General features: G+C 51.1%; 1 non-coding gene across 1 annotated transcript; it reads right to left on the reverse strand.

The window, feature by feature from the left end:
• Positions 1 to 5,120: 5,120 nt before the first annotated feature.
• Positions 5,121 to 5,192, reverse strand: TRNAQ-CUG. The gene has a single exon. It is a non-coding gene; the product is annotated as a tRNA-Gln (tRNA).
• Between the last annotated feature and the right edge of the window lie 471 nt (positions 5,193 to 5,663).

Here is a 5,663-nt window from a genome sequence, read left to right on the forward strand (position 1 = left end):
GAAATCCTTCCTCCTATGTCCAAATTTCATTCCTCACCCACTAAACGTTAGGGTACGCTTACTTCACAGGCTAGTATGTTTGTGCATGTTGATGAGTTGCCTTGTGTTGTACCTGTTAAGTCTGTGGGTAGAATACTGAAAAAAAAACCTATGCCATTCTCCATTGTCGATTGGTCTAAGTAAAGGTCTTAGACAGGCGTGAGTACTTATCTATTTAAGTAACAAGATACAGGTCAACTTTGCTTTCTTAGTAAAAGGTCACAATATAGATATGCTAACCTTGCCTTAGCTTAACATACAGGATATGGCCTGTAGGGTCTCGTAAGTCATGTGCCCCAGCCTCCTAATCATTTCTATTGCCCGCCGCTGGACCCTCTCCAAATTGTCCACACCCCTTCGCATCTGGGACCCAACCCCAAAAGTACCCACATTTCACCCCAATGGCCCCCAAATGCCAGATTTTAATATGTACATAGGGTGCTCCCATGGTCATGTCACTCCCGAGCTCTCCAGTGGAGCCTGCTGGTGGAGAACAAGGTCAAAATCAGCCAGGACATCGCTCAGTCAATTCCCTGTGCTCCCAGCAGGTGGTATCGGAAAGCTCCAAGATGGCTCACTTCCCTTTCTCTCATCAGCTTCAGGCCCCAGGGTTACAAATGCCCAAACTAGTTGGGATTCTGCCCTGGGCTCAGGGTGTGGGGCTGCTCTGAGGGGATGGACTTGCACACTTGGGATATTAGTGCAAAGATACAATTTCAATTTCTCTTAGAGAAATTTGAGGGCAATTTATATTTGGTAAAAATCTTATTTCGTGAAAGGAAAGCTGCAGTGATTACCTGGTTACTGGGGTGCAAAACACTTTCCTCCTGCAAGAAACAAGAAGTTAGAATAAGACATTTACATCATTTGTTCCAATGTTGGCACAGGTTCTGTGCAGGTTTGTTTCAGGAGGTGACTGTTTTGGTTTATTGGGTTGTTTTGGTTTTTTAAGTTGGAATGGAGATTTTAATTGACATTTGCTGGATTCGAATGGCTGACCTGCAACACCAGTTTTGACATACTTCTGCATATTTTATACAGATTTGGCCAGTATTCAAGGATACAATTCCTTTATATCAGACATGCATCTGAGGAAGTGGGTATTCACCCACGAAAGCTCATGCTCCAAAACGTCTGTTAGTCTATAAGGTGCCACAGGATTCTTTGCTGCTTTTACAATTCCTTTATAGGAGGTTTTAGAGTTCAGGCTTATTTATTTGATGTTATTTTATCATCCTGCTGTAGCACACCTTTTTGATAAAACCTTGGCATTTGTTAGTTTTTATTTTTAAAAACAAAGTTTTTCTTAATGTTTGGGTTTTAAATTAAGCATTGTTTTTGGTTTCAAATTTTCATTTAGGTTTTGGTTGTTGATGGGATCTTTAAGAACTTTGGATTTAATACTAAAATTTGGACAGATTTAGCTTATTGAAAGTAAACTGTTCACTATTTTATTTTAATAAAGGTTGTATTGCTGTAAACCCTGGCCAGTGGGAGAGGAGATGAGCCTGGCCTTTAACTGAGAAGGAGCAGAGGCATGGGAGAGGCCAGGTAATAGGGGGGCACAGCCCCCCAATTTTTTTTGTCTACCCACCTCAGTCTCCCAACAAACGAGAAGAGTCTGATGCCACTCCTGCTGGTCACTGGGTATCACTGCTGCTCCATGGGAAACATGCTCTGTGCATTACCCAGCTTGGTGAGAAATACACTCTGTGCCTTACCATGACTGGTCCATGGGTGTCACTGCTCCTAGAAGGCAGACACACGCTGTGCATTACACTACCTGACTGCTGGGTGTCATTGCTGTATCAATGGAAACACTTTCTGTGCATTACCCTGAATGACCACGAGGTGTCACTGCTGCTCCAAGGGAAACATACTCTGTGTGTTACCCTGATTGGCCACTTGGTGTCACTGCTGCGCCAAGCAAAACACCTTCTGTGCATTACTCTGACTGCCCACTGGGTGTCACTGCTGCTCCAAGGGAGACATAAGAGCGGCCAGACTAGTTCAGACGCAAAGTCCATCTAGCCCAGTATCCTCCTGTCTTCTGACAGTGGCCAGTGCCAGGTGCCCCAGAGGGAATGAACAGAGCAGGGAATCATCAAGCGATCCATCCTCTGTTACCCATTTCCAGCTTCTGACAAACAGAGGCTACAAGCACCATCCCTGCCCACCCTAAGAGCCCTTGATGGATCTATCCACCATAAACTTTTCTAGTTCTTTTTTGAACCCTGTTATAGTCTTGCCCTTAACAACATCCTCTTGCAAGGAGTTCCACAGGTTAACTATGCAACTGTCTTGAGTTTACCCCCCCTCCCCTGGCAAGGATGAGGATGAGGAGAGCCATGATGTGTCTGTCAGTGGCTGGTGCCTCAGTTTCCTCTAGGCAGCAGTGCTACAGGCTCCTTTGGTCTGTGCCCATGCAATTGTGTCTGGGGAAGGAGGAGTAGAAGCTCATTCTTCCCAGCCCCACGCCCCACCCCCAGCAGCTGGGGAATCCAGGCCAAATTTAATCCTGGTAGCTGGGCTGGGATTAGCCTGGGCTGGGGTAGGGCTGGGGAGGAATTGGGAGGGATACAGACGCACCTGCTGTGAGGGAAGATCCTCCCATTCCCTGCCAACCCCATTCACTCCTTGCAGCACGGCACCCCCTAGCATTTCTTTCTCTGTCATGGGAGCTGTCTGCTGCTTCTTCTCCCTTAGCATCATCTCTCCCCATCCTGGAGCACTGGCATTGCCCATCCTGTGCAAACAGGCAGGCCCCGGTGTGCCCCATGGCACTGCCCTGCAATTGTGGAGGCAGCTGTTGGATGGAGCCATATCAAAATATGGGGGTGGGCAAGGCTGGGGACCAGGACTCCTGGGTTCTCCCCTCAAAAGTGGGAGGGGAGTGGAGATTAGGGGGTAGAGTGGGGGAGGGACAGGGCTGGGATCCAGGGCTACTGCTTTTTCTGGTTTTCTCCACCTCCTGCAGCTGCCTCGATCCTTTCAATGTGTTTCTTGTTCCATATTCATTTGCTGACTTGTGTAAATCACCCCAGAGGTGGCTGCATCTCAGTGTTGGGTGAGGCACCCTTGGCTGCATCACCTCCTAACCGCGTCTCTCTCCCCCTTCGGGTGACCCTGCAGCACTCAGCAAACATCCACAAGATCATGGGGCACTTTGAGCACTGCGCAGGCAGGGGCCAGGCGCCCAGCCCTCCCTCCAGAGAATGGGACACAGCATCGACGACTTTTTACAGGGATTAGAAAGGGGCAAAGGAGGGCAAATCAGAGGAGTAGGTGGCCAGGGTCTGAGCAGGGGGTGGAAATTGACTGGTCGGGAGTCAAGCAGCTGGAGGCAGAGTTAGGAGAGGGACTGAAGGCAAAGTCAGGGAGGTGGGAAGGAGCCGGAGTTAAGCCCAGAGGGAGGCGCTGCCAGAGGGATAAACCCTGGCACAGGCAGGGGCCGAGGGGGAACAGTTATGCCGGTGGGCTGAGAATCCAGTGTTTGCAAACATGGGTGGGGGGAGCAGAGGGCTTTTTTATTTCCCCTCTCACAGGCAGCACCTCTCAGCATGGACTTCCCAGGGCTGGGCTCTTAAAGGCACAGGCATCCCACTGCCTAGACACTGCAGCTCCTCTCTGATGTAACCTACTGAGGTGCTGCAGTAGGAGACTCAATTCAGTGAAACTGGGCATTCCCTATACGCCCCCCAGCCAGGGGGCTGTGCACCCCCTTCCCCGATTTTCCCCAACACCCCCTCCCTCAGTGGTCAGGTAGTTACATGCAGCGCTGCCAATGTTGTCATTGGTTGCAAATTTGAATGGAAATTGAAACGTTAACACACACTTTAAAAGCAGATACAACGTATGAAAACTACTTGTACCTGAGAAAGTCAAATAGGTTTGGAAAGTCTGGACAAAGCCGGGTTTCCTCACCCAGCTGTTGTGTTTGCTGACAATGTTGGTGCATTGGCTTCGGCAGTGTTGGCCAACCTTAGAATTTCAAATGATGATTTGTAAGCGAGGTGTGAATGAGCTCTCCCCTGGCAGCTACTGATGACCAGGGTTGGGGGGAAGCTTTGGGACCAGACTGTATTTACATGAACTCACCTACTCTGCTGAGGTATCCAGCGGACAGAGCTGGGCTGCCTCTGCTCTAGGTGCCCGGAGGAGGGAAGGTGTGTGGGGCTCCAGCCTGGGACTCTTCCTCCCTCCTGCCAAGGCCTGACTATTAATCCCAGCCCTGCCACTCCTTTCTTCAAGCGCCATGTGGGCCAGAGGAAACGTGTGGTAGGAAGCACAAGGGCCAAGCTTGTGAACATCAGGTGCAGCAGCAAGAATCCCAACTATCAGGGTAGCAAGTTCAAGAGCCCTATCCCATTGTGGCCATCCCTGCCAAAGACCTGGCTCTCGGAAGTGTGAGTCACCCAGCAGGAGGGGAAAGATTCACTCTTACACAGCTGGAGACAGGGGAGTTGAGCTCTGGGGCATTACCACAAGCATGGGTGGATGGCAAGTTTGTAGAAATTTTGGTGGTGCCCAGAACCCGCCCCCAAACTCCACCTCCACAAGGCTCTGGGAGGGGGGTTGGGGGGGATTAGGGTGCAGGATTCAGGCTTTAGGATGGAGTTTGGGTGCTGGGTGCAGGCTCCAGCAGCGTTGTAGGAAGGGGTGAGAGGTGCAGGCTCTGGGGGTGGGAAGGAGTGTACCCTCTCGGAGGGAGCGTAGGGCTGAGGATGAGGGATTCATGATGCAGGAGGGGGCTCAGGACTGGGGCAGAGAATCAGGGTTCAGAGGGAGCTCAGGGTTGGGGGTGTTGGAGAGGCTGAGGGCAGCCTGCACTAGGACTCTGGGGCAGCAGTTCTGCCCAGAATCCCTCTACTCCAGCAGCAGGAGCAGGCAGGGGACTGGCACATGCTGCTTTTTGTCAGGCATGGATGCACCACAGCAGAGGGGAGGGGTGCCATGCAGGGGCCAGGGGAAGAGACTCAACTCCAAATATTGCTGGAGCAGGGCCCCCAGCCCTCAATGTTCCTAGAGCACAAGCACCACAAATGTATATAACCTGCCGCTTATGACCACAAGCCAACACAAGGTCCCACTGAGATTTGAACTCAGATTACAGGATTCAGAGTCCTGAGTGCTGCCCATTACACCATGGGAGCAGCTTGTGCTGCCTGCTCTGCACATCGCTGACCCTCATGGGGCTGGCTTGTGTAAGGGGGCTCTTGGCCCTTTACTAAAACTTAGTGTGTGTGTGGGGGGGGGAGTTGGTTGGCTAGTTCCCAGCACCAATAGAAGGGGGAAGGATCAATGGGAAATCAGGACCCTGAGACTGACAGTCCCCAGGGACAAGGGGGAGAGGCCAAAGCTCCAAGTTAGCTGCACTGACAGGCCAGACTGTGTAATAAGAGAGTCACCAGGCCAGGGGGTCCCATCCTCCTTGTGAGCTGGAACTGCCTGGGCGAGAGTGGGGCAGAGCTAAGGAGAGAGCAGGAGCCCGAGAAGAGCCGGGGAGCAGAGCTGTGCAGGTGTAGTGCCAGAAACTGCTGCATGTAGGAATTTGCAACCTGTAGCAGTTACTGATACCTGAGGTTGTTCTTATTTGCTGACTTGTCCTAATTGGCTAAAACTTG

The sequence above is a fragment of the Gopherus evgoodei genome, unplaced genomic scaffold (assembly GCF_007399415.2).
Source record: "Gopherus evgoodei ecotype Sinaloan lineage unplaced genomic scaffold, rGopEvg1_v1.p scaffold_120_arrow_ctg1, whole genome shotgun sequence".
NCBI lineage: Eukaryota > Metazoa > Chordata > Testudines > Testudinidae > Gopherus > Gopherus evgoodei.